General features: G+C 42.9%; 1 protein-coding gene across 10 annotated transcripts in view; it reads left to right on the forward strand.

Moving 5' to 3' along the window:
- ELF1 (E74 like ETS transcription factor 1) overlaps nucleotides 1-23798 on the forward strand; it is an 87749-nt gene that overhangs the window by 16730 nt on the left and 47221 nt on the right. For 4 of the 10 annotated variants that reach the window (XM_058825178.1, XM_058825187.1, XM_058825188.1 and 1 more), the window contains exon 1: nucleotides 4760-4896. The exons of 5 other annotated variants lie outside the window; for them this stretch is intronic. The gene's annotated coding sequence lies outside the window, so the exon portion shown is untranslated. Of the gene's footprint in view, nucleotides 1-4759; nucleotides 4897-23798 lie in introns of those variants that run through there. One more of the 10 variants, XM_058825185.1, reaches the window with a different exon arrangement.

The raw sequence follows: 23798 nt of genomic DNA on the forward strand, positions 1-23798 counted from the left end.
ACAGTAAGGCATTTAAATGGATCACTGAAAGGTTTAACAGGTACCACATGGATCAGAACCAGTGCAAGGAGAGGATGGGAAGGGAAAAGTGTGGTTGGGGTTGGTAAAGAAGTGCTAGGGAGAAGTTGGAGCCTGTAGTTTCTGGTTGAGAGTGAATCAGAGATTATCCTGTGTCAGAGCTGTATCTACTACCTGGATTTTTGAAATTCTTTTCCTCCACAGCTTGCTTGTCAGCAGAAAGGAGAACATACGCAGATTTTAAACCATTCTCAGAAATATTGAGAAGAAGTACTTCTCAGCAGAGGCAAACCTATAACAAAAGGAGGAAGGAAGGAAGGATCTTGAAAGAGTGAGGAAAAGTAAATTGTCCTATAGGTTTGCCATTGCTAGGATGTGACCTAGGAATACCTTAGAGGTGATCCAAGAAGAGTTTGTGCAAGGCTGTACAAGGTCAGGGGTTTGTAGCTGTGTGGGATGTTGCTGTACTGCTGGCAAAGCAGCATCTTTGCCAAATCTGCCTTCAGTAGGAAACACTGGAGGCGCAGTTGGAAGGACAAAATGGACAAGGTTCAAGCGACCTGGTGCTTGATTGTGAATCCATTTAATTTCAGACATCTCTCTAGCCCTTCTGCTACCGAGGAATCATTTCTGGACTTCTGCTACCATAGACTTGGGAAATGCTCTCTTGTATATTTTGAAGATGACATTTACTGTCTGAAGGATTCCAGTTAAACACAGATGGCCAAGATACCTTCCCTCTCAACTTTTGAGAAGTGTAGTGGCCTTTTAATATACACTTTGTTTACTATCACCTTTCCTTTCCAACAATTCAACTGAAGTTCAGAAGATGAGCACAGTGTAAAAGTAGACTGTATTTTCTCAAATTCATTGTGCTCTGCTTTCACAGTATGCTCTGAAATATCATGGAACCCTGCCTTTAAATTGGAAATTAAGAACTGATAGCTGCATGGGCTGCTCTCCAGGTGTCATCCACATTTCTTCTCTGAAAGTCTTTTCTGTTGAAATCTCTGAAAATGCAGGTTTGTAGATGGCAAGAAGTTGTCTTAAAAAATATAAAAAGTGTATTGCCTGAATTTGTGATTAAGTTTTTAAATAACACAATGGTACAAATTTGTCAGTGCCTAAAGTCCTCCTTCCTTTGGGCATAGGAGTAAGCTAATTTATAATCTGATGCAATTTCTTCATGTGTAAATATTTAGGTCATTATGCATCTCGCAGCATTAGAAACCCACACCAGTGTCAGCCTGTGTTGTATGTGGCATCTACCCCCGCGGAAGGTGCCAGCCCACAAACCAAAGTACCAGGGCAGTAACACTGTGATAGATGCATATCATATTTATTGGATTAAAATGTGATTGCACCGCTACTAGTGAGTGTTTCTTGGTGTTGTGCACAAGGAGAAAAGAAGATGCAGGAGTTTGGGTGTTAAGACTTGGGTGGAAGCTGGTTCAGGTGTTGTCCTTCCATACACAGTTGGGCATATTGGGCATATCCATTGCTCAGGTGTTCTTTGGGGCTGTGCTTGTGAATGGGATGCTGGAGTTTTTCCCTCCTTTCCAGAGATGCCTGAGATGAACTCTTTTGCAAAGCTTGAGATACTGGGATCCTACAAAAACAAATTCAAAGCAGAAGCTTCTTAAATCCAGTCTTGAGACAGTCTGATGAAACACCAAGTTTGTATGAGGTGATTGTATGAGCCTGATCTGGGAGCAGGGTGGTAGGATCTCCTCTTGCAAGAGTGGAAAGGAGTTAGAGCATCTTGAGCTGCATTAGGAGTGATACCACAGGGTGCCACATGAATGGGAGCTTGCAAAGGATTCTCGTGTGGTGAACTTGTGTATAATGTAGCAGAAAAAAAAACCCGAAGAGTTTTGGATCTAAATTTTCTGCTCCCTCTCCTTCATCAAAACAGTATTTTCTCCTCCCCAACCCCCATCCAAAAACAAAAGCTGAACAGAGTCACAAGCCTTTCTTTTGGCTCGTGTTTATGAGACTAAATGGTTTGCCTTTCAGGTGGTGTGTCCTTGCATGGTTTCAGTTTCAGGCTGCCCCTTGTGCAGGCAGCTGCTTTGTTCTGCTCCTGTGCCTCCTGGCAGCCCATCTCATCCCACCCTTGCAGACCTGGAGCTCTCAAAGCCAGTTGTGGAGGAGGGAGGCGATTACCAAAGCAGGGTGTGAAAAGAGAAGCAGCTTGCTTGGGTTCTCACTTGAGGCCAGCAGAAGTGAGAGCCACATCCAGGTCTCTGCCAGTCCCAGCCTGCTGGGCTGCACTGCTCCCCTTAGAGCACATGATTTGGCATGTGTTTCTCTGGGAGCTGGGGCCAGCAGCAATGTGAAAATTGTACTGTGCATTATCCATTTATTTATTTATTTATTTATTTGTGCAGCCTTAACTTGTCTGCCGGTGGGCTCCACCCTCTGCCACGCTGTGTGACTGCACAAATATTTGCTCTGGGAAACAGTGGGGGGAGTAGCTCAGTGCAAGGAATATGAGGCTGGGATGGAGTGGAGGGCTAAAGCTGTTTAAATTGGCTTAAGCTGTGCTGTTGGTCAGTGTCTAGCTATGTCTTTTGGGCAAATGGTGATCTAAGTTTCGTGGAAATACTCATCCCAGCAATGGACAAGGTCACTGCTTCTTCAAGCCAAAATTATAATTAGCAAGAAACCTGATACAGTTCCAGGGATGAACATCCACCTGCATTCTCTCTTGCTAAATATGTTTACATTTTACATATGCTTTTTAAAAAAATACTGCTTCCAGATTTAGCTTAGAAACAGCAAAATGTTTGCATAGCTTGTGCTAATACATCACTACAAAATGATTTTTCAATTTAGGTGACTGCTTGGATAAGAATGTGTTGTTTCTTTCCTTTCTAAAACATAACTATTAGACTTTCTTCAATTATTAAAATGGTGCTCTCCCTGTGCCAATGTTACAGCTCCTTGTAACTGCTGTGCACCTGGGTCAGATTTCTTCCCTCCGTGCCCCATGATTTACAAAGGGTTGTGCAGCACAAGAAACAAATGCTTTTGGATGTAAGATTGGATTAGACTTACGTTGTTGGAGAGAAGGAATATACATCTGTTGTGAGAGGTGGAAAATATATAGTAACTAAAATAATGACACAGTGTTTTCTCCTTATGGACTTTTTTCAACTGAGAAATACAAATGAAGTCATATTTTGATAAAGAGCTGTAGTGAAGATATTTTAGTACTGACTTAATTGATACTTTTAATCAGTAAGTCATAAAAAGTGTGCTGCTGCTTCTTTTTTCAGATCTTTCACTAAAGCAGGCTGCAAAAATAGGATAATAAACTACATCTAATAAAGTCATACATGGGTAACTGCCCTTTAAACAATAAACTGAGACCAAATTTTGCTTTTAAGTGCCATACAGGTGTCATAAGGACTCAATTACTTGGAAGTAACCCCAAAATTTTCTTCTTGGTAATTAAGCATAACCAGTAATTGGAGATATTAATGTCCATAAAACGATGGGTTTTATGCAGCACAAAACTTGTGGGACTACTGGTGAATTATTACTGTAAGCGTTAATGACAGCTCTGCTGAAATACGTTTGAATTTATCTCCATGTGTTTGCTAGAAGCAGCTTCAGGTTTTTCTTACTCTCATCTTCCCTGCTCATTGCAAGGCTGCTCCTGCTGTTTCCTCGCCTCCCAGCTCCTTGCCATGCCGTTGCACCCTCTCTGCTGGCTGAGTGGCTTGGGTCCCTGTGCCACGCCTTCCCTTATGGCCTGTGCGCTGCTTTGGACTCTGCCTTTCTGGGAATTTGTGGGAAACCAGTGCACATGCCAGCCACAAACAGAGCATGAGCTTACCCTTCCTACAGAAACAAGGTGGAAGTAGCTCTGTCCTCACGGTCTGTGCCATGTTTTTAAAATTACACCTCTGTCAGGCCTTTCAGTGTGCCCTGTGCAATCACAGAGCCTGTCCCAAGCACCTACACTGCTGAGGGCTAGGCAGCTTCCAGTGTGTTGTTTACTAGGCACGAGGCTTTGTTTAAAGAACATGAAGGTGTATCAGAAATTTACTGGGAATCCCAGAAACCCTGGCTCTGGCATTGGCTGTCTGTCCGTGCTCTGTTGGATACTGCATTTTAACTTGATTTCCCCAAGCATTTTGGCCTTCCAAAGTTTCAATCTTTTTCAGGAGTTAACCATTTTGGTATGAGCAAGATGATATTGGTTGAAAAGATGAGATGTTCCTCAGAAACGTGTTTGTTAGTTTAATTTAGGATGAGAGAGCACAGTGTTAGAGAACATGCCTAACACTAACGGGGGGGTTTAGGTTGGACGTTAGGAAGAATTTCATCACAGAAAGGGTGGGTAGACGTTGGAATGGGCTGCCCAAGGAGGTGACAGTCACCATCCCTGGAGGTGGCACTTGGTGCCATGGTCTAGTTGACGGGCGGGTTTTTGGTCATCGGTCAGACACGATGATCTCAGAGGTCTTTTCCAACCTAATTGACGCTGTCAATTATTAGTGGTGGAGGGGTGCGGGGCGGGATGTTCCGTAAGGATCGGAGGCAGCGGCGGGACCCGGGCGGAGCGGGACGGCGCGGCTCGGGCGCTCCCGGCACACGAGGGAGCGGGGCCGAGCGGAGCCCGGGCGGGTCACGAGGCCGCCGCCGGCCCGTCCCCCCCCGCGCCCCGCCGCCACCTGCGGGCCGGGCCCGGCGGAGCGCCGGCCGCCGCCCCGGGGCGTGTCGTGTGGTTCCGAGCCGAGCCGCCCGGCCCCGCAGTGAGTCACCGTCCGGGGCCCGGGCACAACTTCCCCCTCTCGACAGGAGCCATTTTAGCTGCACGACGCTGCGGGGAGGCCGGGGCGGCGCCGCGGGCCCCGCGGCCGGGCGGTACGTGCTGCCCGGGCAGCGAGAGCCGGGCGGGCGGGAGGGCCGGGGGGACGCGGCGCCCCGGGCTGCGGGCGGCGGCTGCCGCTGCTGCCTCGACGGGCGGCCGCGCCCGGGGCAGCGCTCCGCAGCCGTCGGGAGAAACTGCGGGGAAGAGGGAACTCCTGGAAAAGCGCAGCAGCAGGGAAAAGCGAAAATAAATTGGGCCGTGAGTAAAGGGGCGTCTCGGGGCAGCGGCGCCGTGAGCTGCCTGAAGCTGTGCCTGTTGCTGCGGGCAAAGGGCACCGCGGCTGTGCTTCTCTGAGCAGCGCGCTGCGCGAGTGTGACAGCTGGCTTGTAATGCTGCTGCGTTTTATACTTTTGTCACCTTTTCAGCGTGCGCGGGTGCCAGGCTGGCTGCCGGTCGGAGCCCTCCAGCCGCCGCTCAGCGGGCTGTAAAATTCACGTATTTTATTTATTCTGAAGCTGTGTGTGCATGGACTCGGCTAGCATGGAGCAGGGCACGGTCCAGAGCGATTCGGGCAAAGTTTTGACTATCAGCGCTGCGGCTTTGAACACCTCCGCTCCGCTGCTGTTCGCCCGGTGTGGTCCGTGGTGACTTTAAAATGGCAGATTTAAAAGATCATTTCGAGGATAGATCATTCTCTGCGCCCTTAAATTGAAGTTCTCTTTCTGCCGAAACAGAGCCATTAAGGGCAGCCGCCGCGGTGTCGTTCACAATAGAAGGAGTTAAGTTGGTATGCGGGCAGGTACTCACCTTTTCCTGAAAATGGTTAAGAAATGGAAGTTATGGTGACGGTGTACACGGCAGACCAATTAGAAAATAGGCTTAGTGGTAGTTGTAATCTTGGAGGTAATTGTGGTGCGTCAAATTGCTTCTTAGACTTTCAGTGGATGAAAATCACCTTGATTCTCCTAATTACGTACCTCCGGACTCGAGCAAAGTTTTTGAAAAAGTATCTCTGTTTCCACCTTTGTTGAACGAAAGCGTTATTTAGAAGTTTTGTCTTTGGACCTTTGTTGAACGAAAGCGTTATTTAGAAGTTTTGTCTTTGGACCATATATTTCCGTCTGTCACTTGAGAAATCCAATTTGATATCTTCTTACTGAAAATTAAATGAGGGGGCACTTGAGCTGTCGTGCACAAGGGAATACTTTCCAGGTTCATTTACTGACTAGAGCCTGTATCTGAGAAGTATCATGGAGTTTTGCTTAGTGCTGCGATCAGTTGCAGGGGAGGGAGAGAGAGGGAGGCAACCATTAAGTAAATGGTCATGTTTTGGGTGAGGCTGTCTCTTGTCTTCAGCCTTCTCAGTGTTCAGCCGTATCTTCCTTCGTCATCTTACAGTACGTGTTTTCACTATCTTTTCATTTTACATTTTGTATTTTTTCTTTCTGAAAGCAGCAAGTTTTGCAACTGTTTGGGGGATTTATTTGGCACATCGTTACATGTTGAAAAATCACAGATAAAATTACAGAGGAACTACTTGAAAGAAAAAGAATTAGCAATAGAAGTTTTTTTTCTGAAAAAATTCTTAAATATATTTGCATCTATCTTTTTATCATCATAACTTTAATTTTCAGATCCTAGGGCTCTCTGCTTGCAACTGATAGAACATGACCCTCCCTTTCCTTATCTCTTTTCTCCCCTCCTTTCTTTTGCACCAGACCCTATTGAGACATCCAACCCTAAAAACTTGAGGTTTTAAGTTTTTCTTTTTAAGTCATCTCCCAAGCTGCACCTGCTTATCTTGGGAAGAAGGCTTTTTGTTTTCTAAAGGGTAAGTGGCCACTGCTACTTTCTTTTGATCAGGGCTTCACAGAGGAGCAGTTCCTCTGTGAAGGCAAAAGCTGCCATGTTCATTCTCTTTTGCTGCTGTACAAGGACTTTGCCAGGGCTACGGACACATCTGTGGTGCAGTGGTGGAGCTAGGAAAAAGTGATTTGAAAGTCCTCCCAAGACTTATGGAGGACAGCTTGGGCAGATCTAAAAGGCAGAGAAGTGGATTAGAAGGTACAGAGAAATGGTGTTAGTTTTTGTATAGCTGAAGCATGTGTTTGTCTCACAAAAAAGAAAAAAAATCCCACCTTTCCCCCCACCCCCAAGGCAGGGATCTTTCAGTTTGAATTGTTTGTGATGAGAGAGCCATGGGGGAGTGGTGTGTCATCAGATGCCAGTTAGCTTGAACATTATTTCCAGATCCCTGCCTTTACAGAAGTGTTGGTTTTCTAATGTGCTCTTTTCTCATCCGTTGAATATTAGAATTGTCAAATCCATGGTCTTGGTCCTCAAATGAGAAGCAAAAAAGAGATAGATATCCAGATTTGAAGAATGTTGTCGGCCTAGTATAGCCTGATGTTTAAGGATTGCTGAAAACTCATACTTTGGTGTGTGTTACTTTTTAGGCACTTGATGTATGAAAAAAGCCGAATACACGAGGTGTATTTCGACACAGCCATATTCAAGGGAGGACTGTGGCAGGACTGTGCTCAGTGAGCTGATAGAAAAGAAAGAAAAATGGAGGATTTCCCTCTGTGTCAGAGGAGAAGCTGTGATCTCCAAATCAGCTTTCTCTTCTTGCAGGTTTTAGCAAAAATTTCTCAGCTTTTGCTTGCAGATTTTCTTGATTTCACTGACAGTTTTCATAACTCACTGGAGTTTGTTGGGTGTGTGAGAAGGAGCAAGGACTTTCCCCCACCACAGTGATTCAGCACAGGAGTGGCAGGAGGTGGAGTTCACCTTTCCAGCCTTGGTTACAGTCTGCACCATAAGCTCTGAAACTTTGCTACCATATACCAGTGATTTATGGTGCTTATAATTTTAATGCCGCTGACATGTTTTAGAGATTACTTGCATTCTTAAATCTTGCTTTCTTAAATCTTACCTAAGCGTTTCTTCACAGATAAAGTAGTTGACAGAGACTGTATGTACTGGAATTTTAAGTCTTTTGCTTATCAAAAGTCTGCAGCAGCCGTGTGAAAGGCTCTGGACATTTTCACTTTTTTGACCTGACCTGGCTAATCTATGTAGTGGTAAAAACGATTTATTCTTCAATATAAGCCTGTCCTTTGGCAAAGCTTCCCGCAGTCAGTGTGTCAGTGGTTGTGCTGAGAGGATCACATTGGCTAGGGACCAAAGTTTGTGCATTCTTGCCTTGGTGTGCTTTAGGCCTTGCCTGTCAGCCATCTTCAGTGTTGAATCAGAGGGCTGGAGCTCAGGTCATTTATTTGTCCTTAAAGAGATCACTCCCCTTGTGTCGTGTGTGAGTTTGTACTAGGTTCAAGCAGGCTTCAATGTGAAATTGATAGTACTTTTGTTAGCCTGGAAAGAACCTCCAATTCCTAAATTTATGTGTCAAATTTATTTCTCTCTGTATTGGGGGAAAATATGGTTAGGATAATTTGCTAGGAATAGGAATGCTAAGTGCATAGGTTGCAAACTGTGGGAAAGAGTTGCTTTGGGATGGATTGAATGTCACTGTCTTCATCTATAATTAGACATTTTAGTCTATTTCTAGAACACCCTATATTTAACTCATCATGAACATTTCTGTGTGAATTTACCAAATACATTTTTTGTTTGGAGAGGAATGTGCTGCACTTCTTGAATATTGCCGTTAGCGTACTAACGGTTTCATCGCTTCACTTGCGAGCTCCTTCCGCATTTCCCTCACCTTCTTGCGTGGTAGTGGTTTGACTTCTGAGGTGGGCTCAGTATAAATGTCATACCACACAGCTCTTGAGTTCCTGTGTTGGAAGAAAGAGGTGAGCTTGGGTGATTCAAATTTTTGTCTTCTCTTGAGAGAAAGAAACATTTTTATTGCGGCTGCATATACTGTTCTGTCGTGCTGTATGTTCCTCTAGCATTATTAGTGTTTTTCATAAGATCCTTTGATAGAATGAATAAAGCTGACAGATTAGAAGAAAACTACCTTGCTCTTCTGAGCTTTGTATCAAGTCACTTGTGCTGTTCTCCAGTTTTCAGTTATCTTGGTGTTTATTCGGTTTTAAGTTGCAGCTAGGGAAAGAAGCAGCAAAATATGATTGTGAAACTACAGTTACACTTTGTGATACCCAGTGCTGACCACTGTCAGAAAATTAATGTTTAACTTGCCCTTCCAACCAGACTCAATTTCAAGTTAAAAGCAAGTTGACAAGGATACTGTCAGTTTCCTCCTCTTTGTGCCTGCTACATGTGCTGCCCTACATAATTTTGGAGCTAACAAGGATAGTTTCCCAAGTATGTGATGACATGGTTTGTTTTTAGTGGAGGCTGTCTTTCCAACCAGAAGATGACCCTCTTAGGAAGAGCTTTCATGAAAACTGTGTCTTGAAGGCACCAGGGCTTGCACATTGTCTGCTGATGACAGAATTTGCCTGGCATTGTACTCAGAGGTGGTGGTTTCGTTATCCACTTGTGTCCTCTTGATGCATTTTCTGTTTTGTACCTTCACTCCCCCACCTCCAGAGCCTCTGTAAACTATTTACTCTCTGTATCTATTCAAGCTTTGTCCAGATGCCTGTAAATTAAGCATGCAAATGAGAGTATTAGCTATCAAGAAAATAGTTGTGAAGCTTACGGCCATGGAAGGCAAAGGGTTGCAAACTGCACACGTTGCAAGAATTCACTTCCCTGTCTCATGGTGCCTCTGAAGCAGCTTGTGGAGAGCTCTGTGAGCCCAGCACAGGGCTCCAGGTACTCTTGATAGTGAGCTATTGAGAGGCCATCCTGTTGGTTCGGGTTTTTTTAAAAAAGACCAGCTAATGTTTATTTCAAAAAGAGAAAAGAAGGAACTGTAGAGAGGAAGTGTCTATTTGGGGACCTTTTTTCTTTACAGAAAAAAAGATGGTTTAGTCATATGAATGAAAATGAAACTTTCTGTGTTGAAAAACAGTCTGAAGTTTGCTGAGGATGCCTTGCAGCATTTTCAAGCGTGTGGGTCCTTTTTAGTGAAAAAAGTGTATTTATTTTAGTATCAGTTCAAAGCAACAATGAAATAAGTTGTTTTTGAAGCAACTAAGTGAAACACAGTTTTAATTTGTCTGAACAGGCTGTAATCTGAGCGACCTGATTTAGTTGAGGATGTCCCTGCTCACAGTAGGGGGGTGGACTAGATGACCTTTAAAGATCCCTTCTAATAGCAACTATTCTATGATTCTTACAGAGAAACTATTAATTTAGACTATTTAAATATGGATTATGACGGAATTTACAGAGAAAAAAAGCAGAAAGAAAGTTACTTTTGGCAGAATATTTTCCTATTTGGGCACTTCTGAAATACATATGTCTGATTATGAATGCTTGATGTAATGCAACATTCTACCATTTGTTTTTATAAAGACCTAATTGTCTTTTATTATGGTCCTACAAATGACATGTATTAAATCTTGTTTCAGTGGTACTGGACTAGAAATAATTCTCAACAGTAAGAAATATTGAAAAACTTTTGCCAAACTACAAGATAAGACCTTGAACTTACAAATTTTAATTTTTATTTAAATTATAACGGGCATTTGCAGAAAAGGTTTAATACTTTTGAAGCAATGTAGCTAGAAGGGTACATTTTGTGTGGAAATTCTGGTGTTTGTAATGTCTGAAGTGTCTCTTATGGGTGCCATATGTTCAGGTGGCTTCGGAAGCATTTTGTTAATTTGTACTTTTACGCTTCATAAACAGAAAAACTGTGATGACATTTATTGATATATGATAATGTGAAATCTGTGCTTTTGAGGGAAGAGTTGATAGCAGTTATTACTTGCAGAGAGCTAGCTGGGTAAAATCCCATTGCCTCGGGAGAGGAAACCCAGGACTACTGATGCATGCATGCTGTACAGATGCAACATGTCAGTAAAAAAGGGAAATAGAAAAAAAAACCAGTGTGAAGTTTGGTTGGTTCATTTTTGCTTCCTTAAGTGAGGATCTCTAGGTGGGGTGAAACCTCTGCTGTGAGGAGAAAGTAGTTTCTTTTTGACAGACACTGCCTTCAGAGAACCTGTTACATTGTCTGTCGTGAGCAAGCCTGGTATTTATTAACTAGATGGGACAGTAATGCTAATGCCTTGATGCTGGCCCTGGTGTTTTCACATACCGTGTGCTTACAGAGCTTAGGTGCACACTGGAGGTTCTTCAGCCTCACACCAGCTGCTTTTTCACTCATAAGTGAAGGCAGCGTGTGTAACTTCCCTGCTGGCTCAGTGGCACATCCCATTAAAGCCATGCAGCAGCGGTTTGCATGGATGTGCCCTGGAGCACAGGAGGGAGGTTTGGGCTAAGCAAGTTTTACTCGGATAGTGAACTCTCCTGGAGGTGATGGGTTGTAAATCCTTTAACAGCTCATTTAGCATCTGCCCAGGCCCTTAGCTTGCCCTTAGGTAAGACTCAAGAGTAAAGCTGTATTAGTTGAGGTAAAGTTGCAGTTTAAACTCTAGACCGACGTTTTTGTGAGCGTGCGAACCTGCACCTGTCTAATTTAGTTTAAAATGTGCCTTTAGCAAAACAGTCAGAGGTGGGCATGGTCATTCCTGGATGTTTTCTTGGCAGGAGCACTCATCCAGCTGCTTGAGGACTGCCATCCTTGTTTTTTCTCGCTGACAGCATAGATTGTTTTCTAATGCTTTATTGCCTTCCCCTCCTATCTGCAGACCAAGCTGCTTGCGAGAGCAACCTTTTCCTTATCTGGTTCAGCCAAGATGAGCCAAGTTGGCAAGTCAGATGTCAATGCCACAGAAGTTGCTGGCCTGGTTGATTGAACCAGGTTAGGGATTGATTTCAGAGTGGTGGAGCTGTGGAGTTTGTAAGAGCTGGGATTGAGCAACAAGGGGAAGGACGAAGTAGCACAGTTGTCCTTGGAAATGGACCACATTTCATGGCCAATGCTTCAGCAAAGCGATACTTAGGATGATTGACTTAACCCTCTTCTACATGTCACATCAAAACTTGTTTTCCAGTGAATTATCTGAACACCACAGCCGGATGCTTCTGATTGAGAAGAAGAATGTGTTAACTAATAAATTAAATATTGCCCAAAGTTATGTAAAGGAATAAGCCTTGATAATATAAAATGGGAGGAAAAGGTATGTGCTAGTTAATTTGGGATCATATGCAAATAAAAGCTTTTTTGTTCTTTTTACTTCTGTGAGAAGAAGGGGAAGGAAACGCAGGGATGAGAACTGCATTGCTGCAGTTTTGAAAGAGTGTCAACTTCTTGCTTTGTTTAAAAATATTTTAGTTATTCCTGTCTGCTAAATCAGGTTATTGAAATGAAGTGATGACCTTTGCTCTGAGCCTGAAACAATGCAGAAGAAAAGCAGGTGTTCGAGAAGATTAAACCTCTTACCTCCGCTAAGAAGTGTTCTGGTAGGGCTGAGGTTCTAAGGGTGCCATATTCTTGCTGAGACTAAAAATGTAAGAATGAGGAAGAATTTTAGAAGTTGATTATGGTCAGTTGCCAAGAGCAATGCCATGATAAATTATTAACTCATTGCACTGTACTGCCTTGTAGTGCAAACAGAATAGCTGGTTATTGTGCTCTGCTTGGTAAGTCAACACTGTAAAAAATTCCTCAGTTATCTGGAAAATGTCTTCTTTGGGGTGTTTATTAAAGGGATATGGTAGAAATAAAATCATGTTCCCCTCTGCTGAAGCTGGTTAAAACCAGTAGAAATCCATGGAGGCAGTTTCTTTCTTTCTGTCTGGGGAGCCTGGTCAGCAGTTGTCGGCCAGCTCAGTTTCGCTTTTGCTCCTCTCTTCTCACAGTGCTTTGGTGAGGTGTGGTCCCTCCTACCTTCCCAAAAAACACACCAGAGCCAGGCAGTTGGGCTGTTAGGTGCAGAGACATGGGGCAAGTTGACTCACAGCTGTTCTGCTGGAAAAGCCACTGTGGAGACCACTCCTCCTGTTAGCTGTAACTGAGTCAGATGAACAAATGCAGGAGCGTGTGGGTACCTTCCCAATGCCATGCAGCAGTAGTCTTGAGGAGTCCATTTTCAATCTTTTAGAAATTAAGTCATCCTGATTTTTGTTTTGCCTTTAAAAATGTAAATACCACAACATTTACCTTTTCATTTTTGCTTCAACTATACAGAGCCTGGAAAATTACATGATTTTAAGTGTCTCAAAATAATTTATAAATTAACATTCCCCTCCCCCTCTTATATTAGCCCTATCCTTCTTACATTAAATTTCTAAGTTAATAATCTATAATTCATGTAATAGATTTGAATTTCTATGTAAATATTACTTTTAGTGTTTGTTGTGCTTGGAGTTAGTACCATAGTAATACACCATGAAAATAAATATGTATGAGAATTTTGAAATGTTTGCTGTGATAAAAACTGTTGCTCTGTGTTGGACACAGATGAACTTTCAGGGTTAAAAAGAATATCTAGCTTGAGAGCAAACCATTTCTGGACCAGTGTCAGCATCTGCCACCCCAGTTTTCTTAGGAAAACATTGAATCCTGCCAGTACATGTTGCAAGATATGACCAACGTGACTTATGAACTAAGAAGCAAATCTGCAGAATGCTGTTGGCTACATAGTATTGTTGGAATCTGAGATGGAAAATACTTTTTTTTTTTCAGTTCTCCTTTTGCCAATCCAGCAAAATTTAGTAAGGTTCAGTTCATGCTGCAAGGCTTTTTTGTTCAGAAAGGCTTTTGAGCAACCATTACTTTTTGTATCTTTTTTTTTTTTTTAATTTGTTGGCTGCTTGGGATTACTTGAGTACTTGTCAAGGGTGGGACATGTGTCTTAAGTGGATGTCAGAAATGCTGCTGAAGCAAACGTTCTCTTAGTGTCTGATGGGTCCTAGTTTAGGGCTTTCATTCTGATTTCCAAGGCATGAAGTGGTGAAGCATTCAGTGGAGTGATGTAGTCTTGTCTTTTGAGGCAGGGGACATGTGTGGTTCTGTGGAATAAACCAAATGGTTATAGAACTCATGTGGGAGCGCATGAGTGCCAGGGACAAAATATGCTGTATCAGAGGAACCTGATGGGGAATATGTTTCTAGTTAGAAATGAGGAGAATTTCTACCCTGTTCTTTTTCAGGGAATTGCAAACCTCCAACTTTGAGGTGGCTATTCTATTAAGAGAATAAAAAGGCATTTTTATTCTGAACTGTTTTGGGATAGGGACAGAGACCATGTTAGGATGGAACACCTTGGTTCTGTGAAGGGTGAAATGTGTCAGATACACCTTGAAATCCAGTGAAGATGTGTACTGCTTTTAGGTTTGCAGAAAATTCTCCTAGACCACAGCAATACATGATAGTGTAAAATCAATTAAATATCTACTGGTTGATGTACTTCCCAACTTACATGACTGGCATGTCTCCAGTTGCTTTAATTGGCAACCCTGCTGATAACAGCACAAAATCGGTTTTCCACCATTTTATACCACCAGTTGGTCATTGATGAGAACAGATATGATGCTGTCTTAATAATTTCTCATCCTGCCTGAAAATACAGTTTTTAGGCCGACTAAGGAAATTATGTTTCCTGACAGATGATATTATAGGGAAATCTAAGACTGAAGAGAAGACAACTTACAGAGGGGCTGAATATAGCATATTGCTTCACATATGGATACTATAGAAGTTAAAGCTGGAGTTTCTGCTTTTCAATGAAGTTGTCTAGCAGTTGGTTTTTGTGCTTACCATATGAGTACCAAATGCTTCTTCAGGGTTTCAATTTTGCAGGAGACTAATAGGTGTTGTTCTCTAGGTATTAGTGTTGGAAAGGCCCTGTAGATCATTAACCTGTCCCCATTTCTAGGACAGGGTGCTCGTAGGAAAGGCTGGTACTGTATTTGGCAATGGGTTTTTTCCCATTGGTTGTAGGTGACATCTGAAGATTTTAGAAAGAATCTTAAAAGATTTCATCTTCTAAGTAAAGTTACTTGGTTTCTTAGTGGTGTACAAGCCTGGCTGAGGAAGACCAGACTTGAAAACCTCCACAGTTGGCCTGCTTGTTGTCCTGGGCCCTGCTAGATGAGAACATGGCACCAGTGTTTTTTGCACTGCTTCAGTGGCCTTCTGGGAACACATTTCAATATGCTTCACCTGTTTACTTCTTTCTCCATCCATCTGGCTGGCTTTCTGCACGTGGGGCCTGATTGACTTCGTTTTTCTCTCTTCTGTGTCTTCAGAAGGTGTCTCAGAGTGTCTGCTCGTGGCGGGCGGCCGCGGCCCGCGCAGGGGACAGCGCGGGCAGGAAGCGCTGGCGGCTGGGCCCGGTATCTCGGGCTGTGCTTCCTGTCGTTAAACCACGAGCAGGGGAGCAGATGCGCCAGAGATGGCAGCGCCGCCTGCCCAGGCAGCCATTGTGAAACCGTCTCCTCAGCACCACGCTCTGCGCCCGTGCGCCCGGGGCCTTGCTGTCCCTCACAGCCCCTTCTTCAGGCACCTGAGAGTAAGGATCAGGGTCTGTGTAGTTCAACAGAGAGCAGGACCTGAACTCCTCAAGCGTGAAGAACCATGGGAGTCATCCTGGCACAGCGAGAGCTGAGGTCCAGCATTCCGTTTTCCACAGCTCCCAGCATGGGAGTTTTTAAATGCATCTGAGAAATGGGCAGGTTAGGCCTCAAGTTGTGCAATTTCATTAATGTCTTTCTGGGTAGGTAATTGCCACATTACCTGACCAGTTTTTATTGAAAAATCTGTGGTCTTCTGGGTGTTTTTTTCCCTTTTTAATTATTAATTTTTTTTAATCTCAATACACTTGTAGTTTTGAGACAGCTCTGGCTTTCAGTTGAACAGCTTTTTGGAAGTGCACAGAAAAAGCACATAAAACCTTCTATTATAAGCAATACAATTTTTTTAATGTAAGTTGCATGATTTCTGAAGATATAGATGTTATTGCAACATAATTAATTTCCTGAAACTAGAACTCTAGTAGTATCTACCCCAGCACTAGATTTTAGAGAACTGAGTAGTCTGCACATCACAATTATTTTAGAACTGAAACTGTGCATACATTTCAGCTTTTTTGTTTCGTTTGGTGATCTTTTCTTCCTCATCTGACAGCATTGCTTCTCCCAAAATATTGGTTTTTTTTCTCTTAAACTGTATGTTTATTGACTAGCCAGCATTGAGTAGGGGTGTCTTTGCCATGTGATAAAATGATTCTGTACTATATGCTCTTTAAAATACAGGGTCTCAGCCTGAGGGTCACACTCCTCGGGGTGGGGAAGAGTAGAAAGTTGTAGGGGTAGTAAGATTGGGTGGATTAGGGGTTTGGGGATTTTCTGTTGCTGTTGGTTTAGGGTTTGTTCTCCTGCCTTGCATTGGGCTATGGGGCATTCTGCATGGCAGCCCACATGAGAGGTTCTGCATACACAGAGGAGCTGCACTCAGAGGCAGGCATCACTCTGAGCTCCTGGTCCCCCGGCTGTCTGCAGGGCCAGCACCACAAGGGCAAAACTCGGAATTTTGCTGCTGTGAAAGGCACCAGCTCTCACATTTCTAACAGAGCTGCACTGGAAACCTTTCACAGCGACAGGATGATTCTGCTGGCCTTTCTCCCTTTCAGGTTTTGAGCACTGTTCTCAGTACTGTCGTGTTTGAGAAAGGAGAGGTACAAGCAGGGCACAACCCCTGAGGGGAACATATAGTAAAACCTCCACAAAACTGCTTGAATTGTATGGCATCTTGAAAAATGCCATAGATTTGGGGGTTTTACCCACCCCCACGTAATTCTGATATTATTTAATTGTATCTACGGCCACAGTAAACCACCGAGACTTCACAGAAGCAGATGAAATGTTAGACAACAGAAATGAAAAAAAGAAAGGAGGGTGGAGGATAAATTAAAGGATGGATTAGGAACTATGTAAAGCAGCCTGTCTCTGCATTACCTTGTTTATTGTACTACTCAATCTTCCATCTACCACTCAGCTTTTCCTTGTGTTTTCTTCTTTTGCTTTTTTGGGGGGGCTTTTTTTGTTTGGTTGTGGTTTTTTTTAGTTCTTTACTGTGGGATGTTTTGTATAGTTTTTTGTTTGTTTCATGGGGGTGTTTTGTTTTTGCCTTTTTTGTTTGGGTTTTGTTTGTTTTGTGGTGTATAGTGGATTGTTATTTTTTTATTGTTATTTTTTTCTTTTTTTCTTCTTTTTTCCTTTTTTTTTCCCCTCCTGACTCTGTATGGGCTGAATGTTGTCCTGGAAGAGGATTGAGTAGGTTAGAAGTGATACATAAAAAACATTCTGCCTCTGGTTCCTATGATAATTTGTGGGTTTTCATAACAAGGATGATGTCTTCTGAGGAGCTTCTTGCATGATGAGGCTGTGGTGCTGCAAGAAAAGCTGGAATGTTTGTTTTCTCAGAGACCTAAATGAAAATTGTCAGAGGGCTGGAACGGCTATCCTGCAAAGAAGGTCTGAGGGTTGTTCAGTGCATAAAAGAGAAGACTCCAGGGAGATCTTGTTGCAGCCTTTCAGTATATAGATGGGACTTTTCAGAAGGACAGAGATGTTTTACCAAGTCCTGTAGTGCCAGGAAAAGGGACAATGTTTTTTGACTGAAAGAGCATAGATTTAGATTAGACACAACGAAGACATTTTTGACAATGAGGGTGGAGAGGCACTGGTACAGGATGCTCAGAGAAGCTGTGGATGCCCTATCCCTGGAAGCTTATGTTGGATGGAGCAATGTGATCTACTGACACATGTCCCTGCTTCTGGCATTGGGGTTGGACTTCAATGATCTTCAAAGGTCCTTTCCAATCCAAACCATTTTCTGGTTCTCTGCACTGGGGCCTGCATCAACTCCTGATAGTTTACAGAAGTCAGATGTGACCTAAGGAAGGACCTTTCATTTTCAGGAGGTGGAACCTACATTTGCTCCCATTCATTATATGGAAAACTTAGAGCAATCTTAGTCCTTTCTTCTGGAAATGTTAGAGGTTCTTAGAATGAAGGAAAGGTAGGAACAATCTTTAACCTTGTGGGTTAAAGTGGGGAAGAGCTGCTGCAGGAGAAATATGTCTCCTGAATTCCCCTTCTGTGTATGACACTGTTAGGGTTTCTCTTTTGGGAAGTGTGAGTGGACTTGTGCAGTCGCCCCATTCAGACAATGAGGTCTGAGAGAGGGGGCCAAGTGCATGCTGAAGTGTCTGTATTACTCACTCTGCAGAGCTGAGGGGAGGGAGAAAGAGGTCTCCAGGTTTGTGAGCCACTGGCTGTGGTGAGATTGTGCTGCTTCCTTTTCCAGAATGACACCAAGCTGGGCTCACAACTCAGCACAAGGTGATGGGAGGATTTTGTGTTTTCCTCAGGAGATTTGGTTCCCCCCCGGTCTGCCTGCTGCCTTTCTTCCCCCACAGCTGGGGAATCAGGCTGGCTCACAGAGCCCTGTGGTAGGGGCTGCAGCTGGATGGCACAGGCACATGCACAGCAGCCACCTCTGATGCCTTATTTAGTTCTGCAAAAGACATGGGAACTTAAATGGTGAAATGAGGAAGAAGTGGGGCTTGAATTTCTCTACACCTGGTTGGTGGGAGCTCTGAAAGTTTCCAGAGTACACTGATTCTGTAGGTGTTTTCATGCAACACTCATAAATTCTGTGTCAAGTTCATTTCATTAGCAGTGAATTTCTGTGTCTCCCAAGAGCAGGTGTGTGCTCATGTAAGAGAGACTTAGGCTTCAGTGTACACTTCCCCAGACATTACGAAATAAGAAATACTGGCCTGTCCAGACACTACCTTCCCTGGAGGGACCTTTGCAGACCCTGTTCCTTTTCCATAACACTCTAAAGAAAAATCTTTTTGCTTTTTTATTTTAATCTTGTTGGTCTTTAAGTTGTACTTTGTCACTGTTTGAAACCCCATGGTGGGAATTGTTAGTCTAAAAACAGATCAGAAGATAATTTATATTCTCTTAATAGCCAAGTTCAATAGTTTGAAATTCCCCAGACTAATAGTCTCCCTTCTTAATCCCACCCCATGCAAATACTTTAGAACATGAATTTAGGCTACACTGATCTCTAAAAAGAAAAATGTACAAATGGCATGGGAATATTAGTTTCTGTCTTGTTCTGCATAGCTGCAAGTTAATGCATTTATTATTGTAATTATGCTAAACATCATGAAGAATATGCATTTTTAGAATAACCTGGAATGAATGTATTGCATTTCAGAGTGCATTAAAATTGGGAGCTTAAAGGCCCAAAAAGCTAACTCATAATTATGTCTTGAGTGAATGTTCTCCACTGCAACTGTGTAAGCAGTCTCTCACCTTGAGGAGGTTTTAAAGACATGACTTTAGATATTCTCTGCTTGGTTCTTTAACTATGATTTTTTTTTTTCTGCAGACATTTAAATTAATTGAGTCTATAACATTTTATGTCCTGGATAGATGTTCAGTACAGCAGAAACCTCTGTACTCTTCGTACTGTTTATGCAGCTTCTCCAATTCAGTCAGCCTTCAGTACCTCATTGATTTTACCCAGCAGCAGCTTTTGAGGAAGGGCAATATTGAACAAATAGGTGACGGGCATCGTTTTCAAAAAGGCATTTGGTTCTAGACCCTTACTGCGCAGGATTAAGGAGCAAAGACACCATCATACTCTTAAGTCCAAGGACTGGTGGATGAAAAGCTGGGTGTGACCCAACAACGTGTGCTTGCAGCCCCAAAAGCCAATTGCATCCTGGGCTGCATCAAAAGCAGCGTGGCCAGCAGGGTGAGGGGTGTGATTCTGCCCCTCTGCTCTGCTTACCTGGGAGCCCACACTTCTGTGATTCCGTGAGAACAGCACAGTTCAGTGAATTTCTGACTTGGAACCTGAAGGGTAATGATTACCTTTTGAAAAGCTGGCTGAAATGAGACAAACATGTGCGAGAGTGAAATAAGAACAGCGTAGAAGCATTTGCCTCTCAAAATGTTATTCTTAAAGCACAACAAGTGAGTAATGCTGAAGATGCTTGTAGGGAGAAAGAGGGAGAGATGATGACCAAGTCTGGAGATAAAAAGCTCAAACCTGCAGCTTCTCTGCAGGGATGAAGGAGTCATCTCTGCAAAGTTCAGAGACAAGTGAATTGTGTTGCTTTGTTCCACATACAGTGGGGAAATACTCCATGTGTCTACACTGAGATTGGTATAACCTGCACATAGAACTCTTTGTGCTATGTGCTCCACACCCATAAGTAGTTGGCTGTCTAGTAGCAAGGTGGTTTGTGTACCAAACAAGTTACAGCAAGAGCCTAAGGTCTGGGTTTTGTTGGTTTGCTTTTTTTTTTTGCCTTTGTTTTTTTTTTTTTTTGAAGTCCCTCTGGCTATGTAATACTCACATTTTCTAACCAAGACCATGTTCCTCCCTCCATGTCTCAGTGCTTTGTTTGTGTCGGTACTTTCTTAAAGTTGTATCCAATCTCAAGTGCAGTTTTAAGCTAATGTTTTGAAAGTATTCCTTGAGTTCAGAGCAAACTGGTCAGCAGGTGACTTTGCTCCCTTTCCTGCATGGTGCAGATCTTACCTATTGTTTTTTACTTGAGCATATCTGGAGTATTTTGTTCCTTCTTGTCTTTCTCTTTGGTGAGCTGTGACACTGGTACAAATTTCCCATGCAGAAAGCACATCCCAGCTCAGAGCTGTGACTCATGCTGAGGGAAAATACAGAGTTACAGCCTTCCAACCCAAATTAGCCTTTACCCTTCTACCTGTGAATTGAAAAACTTGTCCCTCAATCTATAATTTTCAATAAATTTCAAATATTTTTTTGTTTGGCTTTAGATGACATGTGAATTGCAGCCACAGTGATCTGTAAATTATGATACACTGGAAATCAGAAGATTTTACCTCAGAAAAATGTAACAAATCTCTTGTCGCTAGAGACTCTTAAAGATGCGATTTGTTTTGGTCTTGGTTAAGAGACCAGGTCTACCCTGGCTTACATAAATGCTGTCTGAGCTACCGTAAAAAATCTGTTTAAGCCAAAAATTAGGTTGAATATTCTTGTGCTAAAAAAACTCCAGACAATTATATTAGAAATGACAAACAGTGAAAAAGAATACCCCAGACTCATGAGACTTGGAGGTTAGTGGGAGGGAGTTCAGAAGTCTGACTGAGGGCTCAGACTTCCCTGTGTGCAGCTGTTCCTTATCAGTCTGCCTGATTGTAGGTATGGTTTGGTACTTTGCACCTCTTCTTGAATTACCTTTCATTGCCATTTCTACAGACTTTTGAACTAAGTAATTCTGCTTGTGAAATGTTAGGAGGTGTTGTCACCTTTTCTTGACTTGGGCATTTTTTGGTTGCTTTTTGGGGTTTTTTGAATCTATACAAAAGCTCAGTGCAAGTATCAGCTTTGTGATTTTGGCAGTAGGAGGTGTGCATTAATTTTTCCAAGAGATATGCTGATGGAGATTTGTCTCTCCTGTCCCAACCTCATGAGTGAATCCCTGCCTGTGTTAGGAATAGTGTTGGACTCTCCAAACGCTTAAAACCAAAAAATTCAGACTACTTGCCTTAGTTCACTCATCAAACTATTTCAGAAAAAACTTCAGAAAATAAGTAATCTCAGTCATTGTGACTGAATGGGTGACAAAATGGACCTTTGGGGATGTTTAGAGAAGGTGTATGTTGGGGCACTGTATATGTGCTCTGACTGGTCACAGATTGTAGAAAACAGGTGACTTCTTGCCTGGTGCAAAAGTTCTCACTCATTAATTCCTGTGGTATAACCATTGGAAATGTGTGACTGAGTACTTAATTTCTTATATTTATGGGTAAAGGTGAATGAGGATCTTTGTGGCCAATAGATTAAAAAGCTTCAGGCATGGTTTGCAAAAACATGTTTTAACAGATGAGCTTTATAAATGAAACTGAAATATGTATCTATATTTTACTCACATGTCATTGTTAACCACAGTGCTAGCTTAAATATAAATAAAAGTGTTCTTGTAAATGAGTAGAATCTCTCGAAGACCAAAATGCTTGTCTAGTGCTGAGTTAGAGCAGCTTACAGATAAGTATTAGTTGCAGTGCTTAGTGATATGGGCTGTACTGTTTCTCATTACAAGCCCTCTTAGCCTTTTTTTTTTTTTTTTGGCTTTGCCTTGACTGTGTCCATGATTCTTATCTAAAGGAGTAAAAGTTACTTAAGTAAAGATTTAAGTTAAAGCAGTATGTGATTAAAGTTCTTGTGTGTTTCATCTCTGCTCTCTTGAGCTAGCTTGCTTGTAAGAGTGTAATTGTCCATCACCCTGTATTCTCAGCTTTAACAAAATGCACCACTGGTCCCAAGAAGGAGGATGCCTGAACAACTCTGGATGAGTTGTAAGAATATGCATATTCATTTATTAAAACTCTGTTTAAGTCCAAGATGCACGATGAGTGTGTAGGAAAGCTAAGGTACCTGTCCTACAAGAACACAAAATACTTGTGTAGTCCCTCTGAGGCACTACCACTGCAGCTGCTGGCCATGGGATGGCCATGCACCTTGTGCAAAGAGGGAAATCGCTGCTCCTTTTGTTTCAGCATTGCAGTATTTGACTTGCCACTAAGTTGTAGGTGCTATTCTGTGAGAATAGGGTTAGCAGGACACCTTCCAGAAAGGGGAGTTGGGCTAAAAGCCATCAGGGAGATGGTGGAACAGCCAAGCCCGGGGCAGCACCACGTCCTGGCTGGGCAGAAGGAAGCCAGTGTTGCTGGGAGAGCCATGGGCTGGAAGCACCTTCTCCTTGTGCCATTCCAATTATGTGCTGAGAGCACGCCTGCCTACCCCTGCTCTAGCAGCAGGGTCTGAGGGGAGGCAGGGAATCAGTGTAGTTACATGATTTTGAACCCAGAATGGGGACTGAGGCTTCTCAGACCTGCTGAGATAAACCACAAGTGCTTCCAGGCCAGGGCTCTTGTTGGAGTTAGGGTCTGCAGGTGCAAGTTTGTTCTTGGGGGTGTCTTGGAGCCTCTGTTCTCGGTGGAGCCTGCCTGTGTTCCACAGTTCCTAAAATGAAATCTCACTCCATCGCGTAATCTGTGAGGTAAAAAGGAAAAAGGACTCCTCTGCTGCAAATGTTTTGTAGGTGATACAGTCTAACTCAGAATAAATGTTTCTCCTGTTGGTAGAAAGGGTTAAGCATTGAGGGCAGCAGGTATAGGCAGACTTAGGTATGTGATATATTCGACTGTTTTGCAAGGTGCTATAAATGTTGGCTCCCTGTAATCTGATACCAGGGTAGGACAGGCTAACCTAATGGAGGAAAATAGACAGCAATGTAAAAGAACTGGAAATTCAAGTCTAGCTGACTAATACCAGCCTGCTCCAGAGGCTTTTGACTGTTCATTTTGCTGACAGCTGACAGCAAATGAGAGGCAAACATGGCCTAATCTGCTCTGTATCCTTACAGCTTTTTAAAAGACACTGCAAAGGTAAGACCCCTTATATTTCTCAAACTGGCGCTTTCCGAATGCAGCCTTGAACGTAAACATCACTGACAAGAACAAAGTACCAAACTGAGGCTTGAAGTCCAGGTCTGTCTGTGAGTTTGGGAAGGAGGAGGCCTCAGTGGGTTCTCTGTGGATTAGTTTGTGCCCCTTTCTAGCTGGTGCACGTCCATTAAATTCAGATTTCTGAAACTGCTCAAGTACTCAAACATAGAAATGCAAATCACACAGTACTTCTATGGCTATGTCAGAGAGTAATTTTGAACTTAGTAAAGTATTTTGTTTGTGGTACTTGACAGTCCAGTTAGAAGAGTTTTTAAAAAAATTATTTGCAAAACAAAACCCACAGAATGCTAAAAATCTGTGTTACAGAAGTTGTAATGGGGTTTTTACTGAGCTAGGTCCTGTAGCAACTTTTGCAGAACACTGAAAAAGTCCTGTGGGAATTTAACTCCCTGATCTAGAATTACTGATGCTTGGCTGGAAGAGGTTGCCTGGAGTAAGAAACTTTTAACTTGAACTTGATCTC

This window comes from Ammospiza caudacuta, chromosome 2 (assembly GCF_027887145.1).
Source record: "Ammospiza caudacuta isolate bAmmCau1 chromosome 2, bAmmCau1.pri, whole genome shotgun sequence".
In the NCBI taxonomy this organism is placed as follows: Eukaryota; Metazoa; Chordata; class Aves; order Passeriformes; family Passerellidae; genus Ammospiza; species Ammospiza caudacuta.